This window comes from Muntiacus reevesi, chromosome 15, assembly GCF_963930625.1.
Source record: "Muntiacus reevesi chromosome 15, mMunRee1.1, whole genome shotgun sequence".
NCBI lineage: Eukaryota > Metazoa > Chordata > Mammalia > Artiodactyla > Cervidae > Muntiacus > Muntiacus reevesi.
In genome coordinates, this window is record NC_089263.1 from 6,111,687 (window position 1) to 6,131,194 (window position 19,508).

Below are 19,508 nucleotides of genomic sequence, written 5' to 3' on the forward strand. Positions count from 1 at the left end.
TAAACGTTTGGAATTATCTCAGCAGTATCTTTTCAAGAAATTGTCTATTCAAGAAACTATTCAAGAAAGTGTCTATTCAATAAACTGTCAAAAAAAAAAAAAAAAAGAAACTGTCACTATACAATATTACATATATTGTGTGTATGTGAATATCAGACTGGATTTTACAAATTTCCTTAATTAATCTACATTAATCCCCAATGTAAACTCCAAACTAACTGTTATTCGATTTTTTTCAAAAACATTCCCATTGTATTTACTTCATAACATAGAAAAATGAAAAAAAAAGTCTTACTAGAAGTGATGTATCAGCAAAAAGTGCACTTAGATATGATGCTTGCAGAAAACTCTTCTTTATTCCTTTTTCATAAAATCCAACTCCTTAATAAAGAAAAAATATTAAGCAGGTTATTAATTATTAACTCTAAAACAAAATTAAATATACTTTCATTACTACAAATTTCAACACTCAGCACTACCCCAGTCAGTTCTACACTTACTGAACAGAAAAATTATTTTTAAAATTTTAATTTTTAATTGGAGGATAACTGCTTTACAGTGTTGTTGGTTTCTGCCATACAACAATGTGAATCAGCCGTAAGTATACCTATGTCCCCTCCCTGTTGAGCCTCCCTCCCCGCCTCATCCCACCTCTGAGATCATCACACAGCACCAGGCTGAGCTGTGTTATACAGTAACTTCCCACAAGCCAAGTGTTTTACATGCAATAATGTATATGTTTCAGTGCTACTTTCTCAATTCATCCCACTCTCTCCCCGCTACTATGTCCACAAGTTCGTTCTCACATGTGTCTGTCTATTCCTGCCCAGCAAACAGGTTCATCAGTACCAGGAAAAATACATCTTTACAAGTCAGTTGTTTTATTTGGCTAATAAAAACATAATGTTAGCCAACTGGGCATTTCTAATGTCACTAATCCAATTTTTCAAGTTTTCTTAAATGTTCAGTAAGATCATGCCAAGATCCACAAATTGGTGTCCCAGGTTCCATTTTCCTATCCTCTGTATCCCAAGATATACTTTGTACTTGCGTGGTACACAGAGTCTACTGAATTTACGTTCTCATAAAATAGTTGAAAATGTTCACTGTGTTACATTCTCATTTAGGAAAAAAACTGTCAAAGGGTCAATGACTTATACTGCCATAAAATGTGTATATATTCAATGCAAGCACATATACTTAAGAGTTTTCATTCTTTTAAAGGTAACAATGAAAATGAACATAAAATGCCAAAAACAAGTATGAAACAATAATGTCTATTATTCACATTAATAAAAGAACACTAGTGAATGCTAACCAATGGTGTAGTGCATAAAGAATGATCCAGTCTTGTTACACTTTTGCTTGGAAAGAGAAGCAAGACCGGGGTCTCCTGCATTGCAGGCGGCTTCTTTACCGACTAAGCTATGAGGGAAGCCCCAGTAGCAAGACACTTACTTAGGCAGAAAGAGAAAGAGGTAAGCCTCTCCTCACCCTGGTTGGCCAGGCTCAATTATAATGTTTATCTATTCAACTGGTGCAAAAAGTAACTGCAATTTTGCATTGTTGAACTTTGCTGTTTGATATTGCAATACATTTTTAGATAAATGTGGGTAAAGTTGTATATCATTTTAATATGCACTTCTCACTTTTTTTTTTGCTAATGACTTATTACTTGTGTTGTTGTTCAGTTGCTCAGTCGTGTCTGACTCTTGCCAACCCCATGGACCACAACACACCAGGCCTCCCCATACTCCACCATCTCCCTGAGCCTGCTCAAACTCATGTCCATTGAGCCAGTGATGCCATGCAGCCATCTGGTACTCCATTATCCCCTTCTCCTCCTGCCTTCAATCTTTCCCAGCATCAGGGTCTTTTCCAATGAGTCGGCTCTTCACATCAGGTGGCCAAAGTATTGGAGTTTCAGCTTCAGCATCAGGATGAACATTCAGGACTGATTTCCTTTAGGATTGACTAGTTTGATTTCCTTTCAGTCCAAGGGATTTCCTTTCAAGAAGGAGTCATCTAATTTCATGGCTGCAGTCATGGTCTACAGTGATTCTGCAGCCCTAGAAAATAAGATCTATCACTGTTTCCACTGTTTCTCCATCTATTTGCCATGAAGTATTGGGACCGGATACTATGATCAACATTCTCTGAATGTTGAATTTTAAGCCAGCTTTTTCATTCCCCTGTTTCACACTCATCAAGATGCTCTTTAGTTCCTCTTCGCTTTCTGCCATAAGCGTGGTGTCATCTGCATATCTGAGGTTATTGGTATTTCTCCTAGCAATCTTGATTCCAGCTTGCCCGTCATCCAAACAAGCATTTTGCATGATGTACTCTGCATATAAGTTAAATAAGCAGGGGGACAATATGCAGCCTTGACATACTCCTTTGCCAATTTGGAACCAGTCCATTGTTCTGTGTTGCCTCTTGATCTGCATATAGGTTTTCAAAGGAGGCAGGTAAGGAGGTATGGTATTCCCATCTCTTGAAGAATTTCCCACAGTTTGTTGTGATCCACAGTGTCACAAGCTTTAGCACAGTCTATGTAGCAGAAGTAGATGTTTATGCCAATGAAGATGTTTATGTCAATGTTTATTTATGTCAAAGTAGATGGTAAGTCAATGAAGCAGAACTAGAAGATTCACTAAGCATGGCCCTGCACCAGAGCAAGACTCAGTTTTAGCCACAGCCAGTCCCTCCCATCAGAAGCTTCCACAAGCCTCTTATCCTCATTCATCAAAAAGCAGACAGAATGAAAACCACAATCACTGAAAACTAACTGAACTGATCACATGGATCGCAGCCTTGTTTAACTCAATGAAACTATGAGCCATACTGTGTATGGCCAATACAGACAGGTCATGGTGGCAAGTTTTGACAAAACATCCACTGGAGAAGGGAAGGGCCAACCACTTCAGCATTCTTGCCTTGAGAAGCCCATGAACAGTATGAAAAGCAAAAGATATGACTTGCTGTGTATTTTACATTTATTTTAGACTAGGGAAATGATGTTAGACCAAAAGCAAATTCAACTTATTTTTTTATTCAGGTTCAAAATGGGTTGTAAAGCAGCAGAGACAACTCGCAACGTTAACAACGCATTTGGCCCAGGAACTGCTAATGAAAGTACAGTGCAGTGGTTCAAGAAGTTTTGCTAAGGAGACAAGGGCCTTGAAGATGAGGAGCACAGTGGCCAGCCATCAGAAGTTGACAATGACTAATTTAGAGAATCATCAAAGCTGATCCTTTTGCATATAAAGAAGAAGTTGCCACAGAATTCAACGTTGACCATTCTATGGTCATTCAGCATTTGAAGCAAACTGGAAAGGTGAAAAAGCTCGCAGTGGGTGCCTCATGAGTTCACCAAAAATCAAAAAAGAACATCATTTTAATGTGTCATCTTCTCTTATTCTACATAATAACCATGAGCCATTTCTAGATTGGACGGTGACATGCAACGAAAAGTGGGTTTTATACAACAATCGGCAACAACTAGCTCAGTGGATGGACCAAGAAGAAGCTCCAAAGCACTTTCTAAAGCCAGACTCACACCCAAAAAAGGTCATGACACTGTTTGGTGGTTTGCTGCCCATCTAATCTACTACAGCTTTCCGAATCCTGGTGAAACCATTACATGTGAGAAGTATGCTCAACAAATCAATGAGATGCACAGAAAATTGAAATGCCTGCAGCCAGCACTGGTCAAAAGAATGGGCCCAATTCTTCTCCATGACAACACCCAACTGCTCATCGCACAATCCACGCTTCAAAAGTTGAACGAATAGCGTTACACAGTTTTGCCTCATTCGCTACATTCACTTGACCACTTGCTGACCAACGACCACTTTTTCAAGCACCTTGACAACTTTTTGGAGGGAAAATGCTTCAACAACCAGCAGGATGCAGAAAAGAGTTTCAACAGTTTCCGAAAGTTTGTCCAAAGCATGGATTTTTATGCTACAGGAATAAACAAACTTATTTCTCGTTGGCAAAAATGTGTTGATTATAATGGTTCCTATCTACATTAATAAAGATGTGTTTGAGCCTAGTTGTAATGATTTAAAATTCAAGGCCCGAAACTGCCAATTACTTTTGTACCAACCTAATAGCAATTTAGAACTGCATAACTCAGTAATTATGACAATCCCCAAGTAAATCTGCTTCATCAAATGAAAATGGTTAATTTCTCCACACAAACACCAATATTTTTAATCTTATTCAGTAGTATTAATTATTGTGATACTGCAGTTTTGTTTCTAACTGACACCCCTTTTAGAGGCGGGGGAAAGCCACAATATGCCAAATAGTCACTTTATATAAACAAATTAACTATTAAAAACTTGAACTTTAAAACATACACATACACACACAACTAAGCCTTTTGTTTTTATTGAGCTTAAAAGGAGCTAGACACCTGATTTCTGCTTTCAATCTAATTGTACTGAAATGTAGAACTCAGAAAAAGCTCCTCAAATACAGTTACAATACTAACTTCTAAAATCTAATAATTCAAAATGAAACTATTTTTCATGTGTTCTCAGCCTAAACAAAACTATTTTAAATGCATTTTGACACTAGATTTGTGTCAGTGTCACAGAAGGAATTAAAGTTTAGCAATCTGACCCCTGGTAAATAACTCATTAAATACAAATTTGATGATTGTACACATGGTACATATTCTTATATCAAAAATATTAATTCCTCAATTCTGTAAGTTAACAGTTATTAGCAAGTTTGTTTTATATACAGTTCTAAAACAGTTGCTAAAAGGTGATATTGTGGCTGATTCATGTCAAAGTATGACAAAACCCACTGAAATGTTGTGAAGTAATTAGCCTCCAACTAATAAAAAATAAAAATTAAAAAAAAAAAGGCGATATTATAAAAACTAAGTTCTTATAGTTTATGACAATCTATAATGAAATATACCCTCACCTGCAAAAAATAAAACCAAAACTAAAATGTTAGTGGTTCAGCCAGTTATCATTAAGTTTCACATACTGAATATCCAGAATCCCATTACTCTATCCAGGCACTAGCTAGACAGCTGGTACCTCTAACAGCCCTCGTTCCCAAACCTGGTGCCAACCAATTTCCTAGCACCCTCTACTTCTATTTCCTTCTCCCTCAACAGTTATCACTGTTGTTAACCTTGACTACAAACTATCCTAGTCCAGGGTAACAATGGCTTGTTAAGTTTCGTTCAAGTTTTGACCTCTGATTGGAAATAGCTTTCCCCCTTGTCTCTTAGGTAGACCAAATGTCCAGTTTAATGACACCTTCTGTGAAGGCATCCTCAGGTATCCTTTACCATTACCATCATTTACAGGGGGGCAAACTAAGTACAGTTTTATAGGTATGAGTCTATTATACCATATGCTTATTTAACAGAAGGAACTTTTTTGTACTTTATTCATTTCTGTATCCCCAATATCTAGTCAATATCTGGCACAAAATTCAGCATGCATTCAGAAAACATTTACTAAGCATCCAATATATTCCCGACACTTTTCTAGGCACTAGGAATAAATTTCTATATCTATTCCTGACTTAAGGGAACTTACATTCTAGTGGAAGTGACGTGCAACACATAGTGAATACAGGATATGTAATATACACAACAGGTTAGTGTAAAGTCCTTCATGAGGAAAAAAAAAAAAAAGCAGAAAAGAAGTACTACCACAGGGAGGGGATTAAAATTTAAGAAAAGGTATCCAGGAAAGGCCTAACATAACAATGATACTAATAGTAACTACAACGGCAGCAATAACATATGAGTATTTCCCATATACTAATCAGTATCCTAACTGCGTTACACATATAAAGTGATGTAAAGCTAACCATAACCTCACTATTAGCCTCAGGAGGAAACAAATACTAAGAAGCAACTAGCCAAAGTCATACAGCTATATCAATAAAGTGGTAAAGCCAGGATTAGAACCCAGGAATGCTTTTAACAGCTATGTATAATCACAGTTCAGTAAATACTTGTGCTGAATAAATTCAGTAAAAGAAATAAATGAATGTATAATATAGCAATAGACTCAAAAGACAGCAAAGTATATCAGTCTCAGTGGGCTAATACATTTGAGCAGCTTCAGAAGTACAATATATCAATACCCATGAAGACATCCTGACAAATAACAGGTTAGTGCTTGATATGAACAAAAAATGAAAAGCACTGATCATTTCTCTACAACCTTAAAAATACATTTTAAGTTTCTATATTACAATTACCATAACTAAACATTACACAAACAGTATCACAAAAATCACATGGAGATCATTAAAAAAAAAAATTTTAAAAAGGGTACTCTAAAATAAGTAAGTCCTTTGAAGGCATTATCATTTCAATGATAATTAAATGTTGAAATTCATATTTTATACTGTAGCACAAGTTATTGTCATATTCCAGTTTTCTGTATCAACAAAAAGGGTTAAACGAAACAACCAAGGTTCAAAACTCCTTTCTTCAAATATCCCAAATAGGCTTTATCAAGCAAACAGACAAAACCCAGTACAACTGTTGTTACTGAAGACCTGAATGACCTAAGTTAAGTGATCTGTTCCCTAACTCCTATCTCTTGCCATATTAACTTGTTATTTAAGTGTCTAATCAGTGAATGTAAATAAACTAGAAAGCAAAGTAAAACCAAAGTGCTGCTAACAGGACATTGGCATTCCTAGTTTCAAATCTTGAGGGCCTAAGAAGTATCTCCCCAAATCTTGATTAAAATTATTGATACAATTATGAAGGGAATTACTCTCTTTATGTTTGGAAATGATTAAAATTTCTGCATATTTTGAGCACAACACACTGTCAAGGAAAAGAGTTGTCTATGTGAAAACAGTTTGAAAAGTCAATCCAGATTAAGACAAAAATAATACAGGCAAAAAACCCCCAAAACAAAGTAACTGTCTATAAACACAATTCAAGGTGTGTATTTGCTGGGATATGAATTTCAAATACATTTCAAATTTCAAAAGTTACCAGGGGTTACATAAGATTTGGAGATGTTCAAGCTTCAACCAGAAGGGAGAAGGATCTCATTGAAAACTGGGACAATCAGTAGAAACCAAAGCAGAATGAATGACCCTCTTAGTAGCAGTGCTAACCTACTACTTTTCAATAAGAAATTGAATACACCACCAAAACAAATTAAAACCTGTTGCGAAGAAACCAACAAAATCCACACAACAGCATGATGAAAGTCCAACAGTCAATCAAAACTTACTAAACATATGAAAATGGAAAAATGTGTTAACATATCAAGGGGAAAAAATTTGAGAAAAGAAAACTGACCCAGAAAGAAGAAAAAGATGATATTCTCAAATATATAAACTTTAAAAAGTTGCAAGTATATTAAAGGATTTAATGAAAAATAGAAAAAAAGATAATTACTTTGAAAAGAATCAAATGAATCTCTAAAGATGAAAAATACAGTAACTCAAATTAAAAAACTGGATATACCTGGAGTAACAGGCAAATTTGGCCTTGGAGTACAGAATGAACCAGGGCAAAGGCTAATAAGAGTTTTGCCAAGAGAACACAATGGTCACAGCAAACACCCTCTTCCAACAACACAAGAGAAGACTCTACACATGGACATCACCAGATGGTCAACACCAAAATCAGACTGATTATATTCTTTGAAGCCAAAGGTGGAGAAGCTATATACAGTCAGCAAAAACAAGACCGGGAGCTGACTGTGGCTCAGATCATGAACTCCTTATTGCCAAATTCATATTTAAATTGAAGAAAGTAAGGAAAACCACTAGACAATTTAGGTATGACCTAAATCAAATCCCTTATCATTATACAGTGGAAGTGAGAAATAGATTTAAGGGACTAGATCTGATAAGAGTGCCTGACGAACTATGAACAGAGGTTCGCGACATTGTCCAGGAGACAGTGATTAAGACCATTCCCATGGAAAAGAAATGCAAAAAAGCAAAATAGCTGTCCGAGGAGGCCTTGCAAATAGCTGTAAAAAGGAGAGAAACAAAAAGCAAAGGAGAAAAGGAAAGATATTCCCATCTGAATGTAGAGTTCCAAAGAATAGCAAAGAGAGATAAAAAAGCCTTCCTCAGGGATCAACGAAAAAAAATAGAGGAAAAAAATAGAATGGGAAAGACTAGAGATCTCGTCAAGAAAATCAGAGATACCAAGGGAACATTTCAAGCAAAGATGGGCTCAACAAAGCACAGAAATAACAGGGACCTAACAGAAGCACTGTACAAAAAAGATCTTCATGACCCAGATAATCACGATGGCATGATCACTCACCTAGAGCCAGACATCCTGGAATGTGAAGTCAAGTGGGCCTTAGAAAGCATCACTACAAACAAAGCTAGTGGAGGTGATGGAAATCCAATTGAGCTATTTCAAATTCTGAAAAATGATGCTGTAAAAGTGCTGCACTCAATATGTCAGCAAATTTGGAAAACTCAGCAGTGGCCACAGGACTGAAAAAAGTCAGTTTTCATTCCAATTCCAAAGAAAGGCAATCCCAAAGAATGCTCGAACTACCGCACAATTGCACTCATCTCACACGCTAGTGAAGTAATGCTCAAAATTCTCCAAGTCAGGCTTCAGCAATATGTGAACCGTGAACTTCCAGATGTTCAAGCTGGTTTTAGAAAAGGCAGAGAAACCAGAGATCAAATTGCCAACATCCAGTGGATCATCGAAAAAGCAAGAGAGTTCCAGAAAAACATCTATTTCTGCTTTATTGACTATGCCAAAGCCTTTCACTATGTGGATCACAATAAACTGTGGAAAATTCTGAAAGAAATGGGAATACCAGACCATCTGCCCTGTCTCTTGAGAAACCTGTATGCAGGTCAGGAAGCAACAGTTAGAACTGGACATGGAACAACAGACTGGTTCCAAACAGGAAAAGGAGTACGTCAAGGCTGCATTTTGTTACCCTGCTTATTTAACTTATATGCGAGTACATCATGAGAAACGCTGGGCTGGAAAAAGCACAAGCTAGAATCAAGATTGCCAGGACAAGTATCAATAACCTCAGATATGCAGATGACACCAACCTTATGGCAGAAAGTAAAGAAGAACTAAACAGCATCTTGATGAAAGTGAAGGAAGAGAGTGAAAAAGTTGGCTTAAAGCTCAACATTCAGAAAACAAAGATCATGGCATCTGCTCCCATCACTTCATGGCAAATACATGGGGAGACAGTGGAAACAGTGGCTGACTTTATTTTTGGGGGCTCCAAAATCACTGCAGATGGTAACTGCAGCTATGAAATTAAAAGACGTTTACTCCTTGGAAGGAAAAGTTATGACCAACCTGAATAGCATATTTAAAAGAAGAGACATTATTTTGCCAACAAAGGTCTGTCTAGTCAAGGTTATGGGTTTTCCAGAGACATGTATGGATGTGAGAGTCGGGACAATGAAGAAAGCTGAGCGCTGAAGAATTGATGCTTTTGAACTGTGGTGTTGAAGAAGACTCTTTAGACTCCCTTGGACTGCAAGAAGATACAACCAGTCCATCCTAAAGGAGATCAGTCCTGGGTGTTCATTGGAAGGACTGATGCTGAAGCCGAAACTCCAATACTTTGGCCACCTCATGCTAAGAGGTGACTCACTGGAAAAGACCCTAATGCAGGGATGGATTCGGGACAGGAAGAGAAGGGGACAGAGGATGCGATGGCTGGATGGCAACACTGACTCGATAGACATGGGTTTGGGTAGACTCCAGGAGTTGGTGATGGACAGGAAGGCCTGGCGTGCTGCAATTCATGGGGTCGCAAAGAGTCGGACATGACTAAGCGACTGAACTGGAACTGGAAATACCTCACAACAAATTCAACAGTGCAGGGAAAAAAGATCCCTAAATTGAAGATGTGAAAATAGAAAGCAAAAAAAGAAATGAAGAACAGAGCATCAAATACCTGCGAGAATATCAAAGGCAGTCTAAAAATGGTATAATTGTAGTCCCAGAAGGATAGGGAGACAGAAAAAAATAGCTGAAAAAATAAAGGCAAAAGAATTTCCAAATTTGAGAAAAACTAAACCTATATATTCAAGAAACTCACTGAACAAAAAACAAGCAAAAAGAAACCATACCAAAACATATCATTAATAATCAAACTGCTGAAATCTAGTAATATAAAAAAAAAATCTTAAAAGCAACCAAAGTAAGGGAAAACTTGTTTCAACAAGTTTAAACAAAGGAATAACGCCTTTAAAGTGCTAGGGGAAAAAACCTGTTAATTAAAATCTACATAAAGCAAAAATACCCTTCACAGATGAAGGACAAATAAAGACACTTTCAGATATACAAAAGCTCAGAATCTATCACCAGTAGGCCTGCTCTACAAGGAACACTGAAAGAAGTTCTTCATGAAGAACAGTAGAACTGTACAACCAAGTGAATGTAAACTATTGCCTTAGTTAATAATAATGCATCAGTATCAACTGTAACAAAGGTATCACACCAATGCAACATGTTAATAATAGGAAAAGGGGAGAGATAAAGAATGAGAGAAAGAAAAGTATTAATACACGAGAACTCTGTACTTCCTGTTCAATTTTTCTATAAATCTGTTCTAAGAAACAGCAGATAAAAACTTATTTCTACACAAAGGAAGCCAACAGAAATGATGTATGAGTTTATTTTCTTTTAATTTTTAAAAAGATACTAGTTTGTAAAGCAAAAGTAGCAATAATATATAAAAATAATAACATGCAGAATAAAGCAGATGATGAAAATAGCACAAAAATGAAGGGGAGAAATTTTATTATTTAAATTGGAAACCAAAATGTCCATGAAAAGTGAATGAAAAAATTGTGATATAACCATATAAAGGAACACTAGGCAACAGTAAACTGGAATAAAATACTGACAGACATAAACATGGATTAACTGCAAAAACATTTTGGTGAGGGAAAAAATCCAGACACAGAATACATATTGTATGATTCAATTCAGGAATACATTTGCAAAATTTTGAGCAACCAAATACATACAAAGGTCAAGCATTATGAAAACATACATACAACACCAAAAAGCTATACATATGTAGTTAAGACCAAGAACAATCAGCATTATCTTTTGAGTCTTAGTTTTCTCATCTATAAAACACTATAGTAATAGTTTATATACTTCATAAATTTAGTTTTAGAATTAAATAAGCATATATACTTAGCATATTGCCTGGCATACAGTACAAGCTCAATAAGTGCTAGCTTCGTAAAGAAATAACCCAGAAAAGGAGGCAAACGGAACAGATGGAGAACGCCACTGGAAGTCAACTGGTCAGCAATATTCCTATTAAAAAATGATCACTTTGTTGAAGAAATCAGAAATCAAACACTGTATACATGTGTGCGTGCCTGCGTGCTGAGTGTCTGATTGTTTTTGACCCTATGAACTGTAGTCTGTCAGGCTTCTCTGTCCATGGGAATTCTCCAGGCAAGAATACTGGAGTGAAAGACAGAAATACAGATCAATGGAACAAAAGAGAAAGCCCAGAGATAAATCCACGCACCTATGGACACCTTATCTTCGGCAAAGGAGCAAAAAGACAATCTTATTTAACAAGTAGAGCTGGGAAAACTTGTCAAACACTTGTAAAAGAATGAAACTAGAACATTTTCTAACACCATACACAAAAATAAACTCAAAATGGATTAAAGATAAATGTAAGACCAGAAACTACAAAACTTGTAGAGGAAAACATAAATCACATAAATCACAAAAACATAAGCATACACAAGGAGGAAACCACAAAAACATAAATCACATAAATCACAAAAACATAAAAGACATAAATCACAGCAAGATCCTCTATGACCCATTCCCCAGAGTAATGGAAATAAAAGCAAAAATAAACAAATGGGACCTTAAGCTTTTGCACAATGAAGGAAACTATAAGCAAGGTGAAAAGGGAGCCTTCAGAATGGGAGAAAATAATAGCAAACGAAGCAACTGACAAAGAATTAATCTCCAAAATATACAACCAGCTCATGCAGCTCAATACCAGAAAAACGAACAACCCAATCAAAAAGCGGGAAAAAGAACTAAACAGACATTTCTCCAAAGAAGGCATACAGATGGCTAACACATGAAAAGATGCTCGACATCACTCATTATCAGAGAAATGCAAATCAAAACCACAATGAGGTGTCAGCTCACACCAGTCAGAATGGCCATCATCAAAAAGTCTACAAACAATAAACTCTGGAGAGGGTGTGGAGACAAGAGAACCCTCTTACACTGCAAGTGGGAGTGTAAATTGGTACAGCCACTACGGAGACGTAGAGATCCCTTAAAAAACTGGAAATAGAACTGCCATATGACCCAGCAATCCCACTTATGTCTCCTGCATTAGCAGGTGGGTTCTTCACCACTAGCGCCACCTGGAAAGCCCAAACACTGTACACAGCAAAAGCCAAATGAGACGTCTTGGAATATATTTGGAATCATTTAATATAATGCTAGAATTGAAAAAAAAAATACTACTAAGGCCTTAAAAGGATAGATTTATAAACACATAAAAAGATACTAAGCCACAAGAAACAATACCTTTTTGTTCCTTTCACAGAAGCAAGCATTGAAGGAAGAAAGTGATTACAAGCACACAGGAAACTAGGGACTGTTCCAAACACAGGAGGTAAGAAAGATGACACAAATGAGAGCAAGTGTGAACAAAAACAGCAAAGCAGAGTGTAGGATGGATGGATGGGCAGAACACAATTATGCACTACCTTGAAAACAGGAAAGCATTTCAACCTAATATTACAAAAAATACAAAAATAAGACAAAGGCAAGCCTAATCCGGTCAAGTGGAATAATGCACAATTGCAGCATCAGTATAATGTTAAAAAGCTGGGTTCTTATACAATGCCCACTAAAACACAATCTGTCACATTCTTAGCCAGCAAATGGAAAAGGCATCATGATAGTATACTGATGCCAAGAAATACCCATCTTCCTTCATGCCCTTCCACTTCCATCTGCCTCCCCCAAAGTACCCATTTACTCTGAAACATCTCTTCACACAGCCTCTGCTTAAAAATAAAAAAGGAAATAGCTTTGAGATATAATTCACATGCCACAGAATTCATACATTTCAAGTATATACACCTGAATGTTTTTTATATTCACAAGAATGTGCAACCATCACCAGTAATTCTAGAACATTTTCATCACCCTTGAAAGAAACTTCTATCTCTCAGCAGTCACTCTCCACTCCCTATTCCCACCCCACACCCAAGCCTTGCAGTGAGGCATCAACTTTCTGTCTCTCTAGAATTGCCTATTCTGAACATTTCATATAAATTGAACCATATTATGGTCTTCCATGACTAGTTTATTTCACTTAACAGTGTTTTCAAGATCCATTCGTTATAGCATGCATCAGTACTTCAACACTTTTTATTGCCAAGTAATATTCTATTGTGTGGAAATAACGCATTTTATTTATTCATTCATCAGTTGATGGACATTTGAGTTATTTCCACTTTTTACCTATTATAAATAATGCTGCTATGAGCAATGGTATATGAGTTTTTGTGTGGATGTATGTGTTCATTTCTACTGTTATAAAACCGTATCTTTACATTTTGCTTTCTATAATCTTGCTTCATTATGATATCTTACATCTTCCCCATAATGATACACATATCTGAAGTTAAGCCACAAATGACTAAGCATTTTACATAAATTACTAGGTCCAATTTAAATTCCAAATAATTGATCACCCTCAAATCTATAATCAGCAACCATACTGACAGCATTCATATTAATATTTAACGCTAACATTTATTACATGTTCTGATACTGCTATATTTCATCAAGTGGAGGATGTTACATCTCAAATGCTGAAGTTCCATCTGTTCTATGCTTCACCCAACCTTAAGGGCTAACACTCCTAGTATTCCTTGTCAGGCATATAGTTACTGGAATTTATCATTTTTTACAGTCCTCAACCACTCAAACCCCAATAACAAAAAGTATATTTTGTCCACAGAAAAAGTTCAAAAATAAACACACTTTAAAATTTCACACTAGGCACTTAACATAATGAATGGCCAAATATACATCACTTTGGTTAAACAGTATGGTAAGTTGCCAAAGTGTGTCAAACAGACGTCCATATTAATAAGGATATTCGCCAGAATCTAGAAAAAATTTGAACACTTTATTTCCTACAGTTTGAATTGGAAGATGCCTCAGAGGTCTTTTTAGGAAGACAAGCTCTAAAACTTAAGAAATGAAATAGAATCCAGGCGTAAACTCCAGACTACCAGTCTAATCCACATCAAAAGAGGGTTCAATCTGTTTAAAACCAATAGTAACAACAAAAATATGTGCACTAATGGAAAAGAAAAAACCCAAACCACCCTAAAGTTATTCTCAAAGATGAATACTATAACTTGGGATTTTTATTGCAAATAATTTGATATTGCTAAAGGGCTGCTTTGAGCCTTAAAATAGAGAGGTGGGGGCCTTTAGATTATCCCAATAGTATTACCTCTGCTTGCATTCTGGTGTAACTTTTCTAGGTAGCACAGAATTAGGAAGATTTAACAGCTACTGCCCTAAGAACTGTACAACATCTACTACTTGTTACACTGACAACATATTCTAGGATAGCTGTGGCAATTATAAACAACTGTAACATTTTACTTCCCTGCTAAGCAGATCCAGGGAAGTGCATGTGTCAAAATTTCATCTACTGTATCTCCTAGCAGAAAAAAAATGTTCGGAATTACTGATCCAGGCCAGCAGCAGAAGTTCAGTCAATAACCTTAGTTCAGCCCAAATCCTAGGGTAAAATCTAGGGTCATTTTAAAGACAGAAATTTAATAGACCACTATATATTCACTAAAAATCAACATGAAAATGCAAGAATAAGACACAAGCATAAAACCTTCAAAGCAGTGTGTATACATCTACTGCCTTTATTATAACATCAAACATGGTACAATATGACAGATACAAAGTTTAACGGAGGATTTCAAAAGAAAAGCCTCCTAATTGGAAGGAATCAGTTCTTTATGGAGAACATGGCATTTGGCGTGACATGGAAAGATCAAGAAGTGAGATATAGAAAAGAGGGAGAAAAGAATATCTATCTTTATACATGTCTTCTACTTGAAAGGCATATATTCCCATGAATTTATTTCAAATAATCAAAGAATGAGGCTAGCACTGCCCTTTTTAAACAAGTGTTGTTAAGCATTATTCTTTAAGGAACCAAGCTTTATTAGACATACCATCTTCCCTATCTTGTTATATAGGTATATTAATATTAAAGAAGGCCCTCTAGGTCAATTCCAAGTTTAAAAGACTTCAACAGCTCTTACCTAGCTGAAGAACCAAGATGAAACTGCTCATCATCCAAGGTGCTGTGCAATCTGGTCTCATGCTCTCTTCCCTGTTTCACTGTTTTCTACTTCTGAGCCAAACAACAAAATGATCTCTCTAAGGCAAACCATTCAATATAACAGTAATCCAAGTCTATGCCCCAACCACTAATGCTTAAGAAGCTTCAGCTGAACAGTTCTATGAAGATCTACAAGACCTTCTAGAAGTAACACCAAAAAAAGATGTCCTTTTCATCATAGGGGACTGGAATGCAAAAGTAGAAGTCAAGAGATACCTGGAGTAACAGGAAAATTTGGGGTTGGAGTACAGAATGAAGCAGGGCAGAGGCTAACTGAGTTTTGCCAAGAGAATACACTGGTCATAGCAAACACCCTCTTCCAACAACACAACAGAAGACTCTACACATGGACATCACCGGATAGTCAATACTGAAATCATACTGATTATATTCTTTGCAGCCAAAGATGGAAAAGCTCTATAAAGTCAGCAAAAACAAGATGGTGAGCTGACTGTGGCTCAGATCACCAACACATTATTGCCAAATTCAGACAAATTGAAGAAAGTAGGGAAAACCACTAGACCATTCAGGTATGACCTAAATCAAACCCCTTATGATTGTACACTGAAAGTGTATAATGAAATATAATGAAAGGGAAAGTGAAATATAGATTCAAAGGATTAGATCTGATAGAGTGACTGAAGACCTATGGATGGAGGTTCATGACACTGTAGAGGAGGCAGTGATCAAGACCAACCCCAAAAAAGAAATGCAAAAAGGCAAAATGGTTGTCTGAAGAGGCCTTATAAATAGCCGAAGAAAGAAGAGAAGTGAAAGACAAAGCAGAAAAGGAAAGATATATCCATCTGAACGTAGAGTTCCAAAGAATAGCAAGGAGAGATAAGAAAGGCTTCCTCAATGATCAGTGCAAAGAAATAGAGGAAAACAATAGAATGGGAAAGACTAGAGATCTTTTTAAGAAAATTAGAGATACCAAGGGAACATTTCATACAAAGATGGGCACAGTAACGGACAGAAATGATATGGACCTAACAGAAGCTGAAGATATTAAGAAGGGGTGGCAAGAGTACACAGAATGTAAAAGCAAAAGCCACTCAGTCGTGGCCAACTCTTTGCGATCCTAGAGACTATACAGTCCATGCAATTCTCCAGGACAGAATACTGGATTGGGTAGCTGTTCCCTTCTCCATGGGATCTTCCTAACAAAGGGATCGAACCCAGGTCTTCTGCATTGCGGGCTGATTATCAGCTAAGCCACAAGGAAGAGTACACAGAAGAACTATACAAAAAAGATCTTCATGACCCGGATAACCACAATGGTGTAAACACTCACCTAAAGCCAGACATCCTGGAATGTGAAGTCAAGTGAACCTTAGGAAGCATCACTATGAACAAAGCTAGCGGAGGTGATGAAATTCCAATTGAGCTATTTCAAATCTTAAAAGATGCTGCTGTGAAAGTGCTGCACTCACTTTATCAACAAATTTGGAAAACACAGCAGTGGCCACAGGACTGGAAAAGATCAGTTTTCATTTCCAATCCCAAAGGAAGGCAATGCAAAAAAATGTTCAATATACCACACAACTGCACTCATCCACATGCCAGGAAACTAATGCTCAAAATTCTCCAAGCCAGGCTTCAATTGTACATGAACCGTGAACTTCCAGATGTTCAAGCTGGATTTAGAAAAGGTAGAGGAACCAGAGATCAAACTGCCAAAATCTGTTGGATCGTTGAAAAAGAGAGTTCCAGAAAAACAACTACTTCTGTTTTATTGACTATGCCAAAGCCTTTGACTTGTGGATCACAACAAACTTGGAAAATTCTTCAAGAGATGGAAATACCAAGACCACCTGACCTGCCTCTTGAGAAACCTGTATGCAGGTAAGAAGGTAAGAAGCAACAGTTAGAACCAAACATGGAACAACAGACTGGTTCCAAATTTGGAAAGGAGTACGTCACCTTGCTTATTTGACTTACATGCAGAGTACATCGTGAGAAATGCTGGGCTGGATGGAAGCACAAGCTAGAATCAAGATTGCCAGGAGAAATATCAATAACCTCAGATATGCAGGTGACACTACCCTTATGGCAGAAAGCGAAGAACTAAGGAGCCTCTTGATGAAAGTGAAAGAAGATAGTGAAAAGGTTGGCTTAAAACAACATTCAAAAAACGAAGTTCTTGGCATCTAGTTCATCACTTCATGGCAAAAAAAATGGGGCAACACTGGAAACAGCAACAGACTTTATTTATTTGGGGTCCAAAATCTGCAGATGGTGAGTGCAGCCATGAAATTAAAAGACTCTTGCTCCTTGGAAGAAAAGTTATGGCCAACTGAGACAGCACATTAAAAAGCAGAGACATCATTTTGCCAACAAAGGTCCGTCTGGTCAAGGCTATGGGTTTTCCAGTAATCATGTATGGATGTGAGAGCTGGACTATAAAGAAGGCTGAGCACCAAAGAATTGATGCTTTTGAACTGTGGTGTTGGAGAAGACTCTTGAGAGTCCCTTGGACTGCACAGAGATCCAACCAGTCAATCCTAAAGGAAATCAGTGCTGAATATTTATTGGAAGGATTGATACTGAAGATGAAACTCCAATACTTTGGGCACCTGATATGAAAAACTGACTCACTGGATAAGACCCTGATGCTGGGAAAGACTGAAGGCAGGAGGAGAAGAGGTTGACAGAAGATGAGATGGTTGGATGGCATCACCGACTCTATAGACATGAGTCTGAGCAAGCTCCGGGAGTTGGTGATGCACAGGGAAGCCTGGCGTGCTGCAGTCCATGGGGTCACAGAGAGTTGAACAGGACTGAGCAACTGAACTGAACTTCTGAGCCAAACTGGGTTCAATACATGTGGAATATCTTTTGTGGAATATATTTTCTACATTTCTGACAATAAACTTGACATCGAGTTCAAACATCAATTCTCCCATGAAGCATCCGCTGGTCACTTCTAAACTTTTCCTTCCCTTAACTCCCTAATCTATACACTGTGTCTAAGATTTACACATCACATGGTAATTAATGTAGCACAGTAATAAATAGGGTTTTACCCTTTCTACACCATCACCAACTAGAAGCAAAAAGCTATATCTTACATGTGCTTATGTTTCTGCACCAACGATGAGAAACAATAGTTAAAGTAGTGACAATGGAAAACAAAAATTGCAAAAGGAAGGTGCAAGGGAACAGAGCCATGGACATTGCTTCCGGGCTACCGTATTTACCAGGAAGAAAAGGGGTAGGGCAATGAAAAGAAATTCTATAAAATGCCTGTCAAGTTATTATTTATGACTTATGGATGCTATGAAAAAAGAAATGAAAGTTCATATATGAAGTACAAAAGACAGACAGCTGGGCATTAAGTACTGACTGCCTTTAAACACCATGAAAAAGGCAGGAGAAAAATTCCAAAAACACATCATTAACAATAAAAGGTTTTGATTTATATTATGAAAGATTACTGATGTTTAAAGTTAACACGCCTTTTAATTCTGGCCTATATTTTTAAAAACAAATGTATGATGACTAGTAGAACATGTCAATTTCTCCTCCAACAACATAAAACACTGACCAAAAACTTGTTAATTCTAGGGAAAGAAATGTTTAAATGTAATAAATATTTTAAGCAACTAAATTCTAGAAACCAAGCATAAATAACTTTCAACTTTAGGTTAAATTTCTCATGTTAAAAAGGCAGAGATACAAAGTATATAAGATAGAGAACCAATTAGTGCTAGCTACAATAAACAGATAGTGCTAACCTATTAAACACAATAAAAGTGTACAACCAAGAAATAACACAATACCTACAGTTTATTGCAATCAAAGGACAACAGTTCAAATCATAAAACTGAGAAGGCTGAAAAGGAGAAGAAAAACAATGAGCAGAGATACAAGTAGTTTAACTTTCAAAGAAGACAACATCTATCAGATCAACTTCCAAGTTTAGAAATTATCTTTTACAAAAAAGTATTATATTATACTGTCACTAGAATAAAGTACCAAGTCTTAGGTTGAATATAGGCCTATAACTCATTCATATTATAATAAAACCAAGGTGTTTCTAATATAAAAATTATAGAAATAAATCTTTGAATTAATAAC

General features: G+C 36.7%; 1 protein-coding gene across 16 annotated transcripts in view; it reads right to left on the reverse strand.

The window, feature by feature from the left end:
* The window catches only part of MEF2A (myocyte enhancer factor 2A), a 199,730-nt gene that overhangs the window by 165,214 nt on the left and 15,008 nt on the right, over window positions 1–19,508 (reverse strand). For 15 of the 16 annotated variants that reach the window (XM_065905908.1, XM_065905910.1, XM_065905909.1 and 12 more), the window contains exon 2: window positions 296–381. The exons of the other annotated variant lie outside the window; for it this stretch is intronic. The gene's annotated coding sequence lies outside the window, so the exon portion shown is untranslated. The remainder of the gene's footprint in view (window positions 1–295; window positions 382–19,508) is intronic. 16 annotated transcript variants of the gene reach the window in all.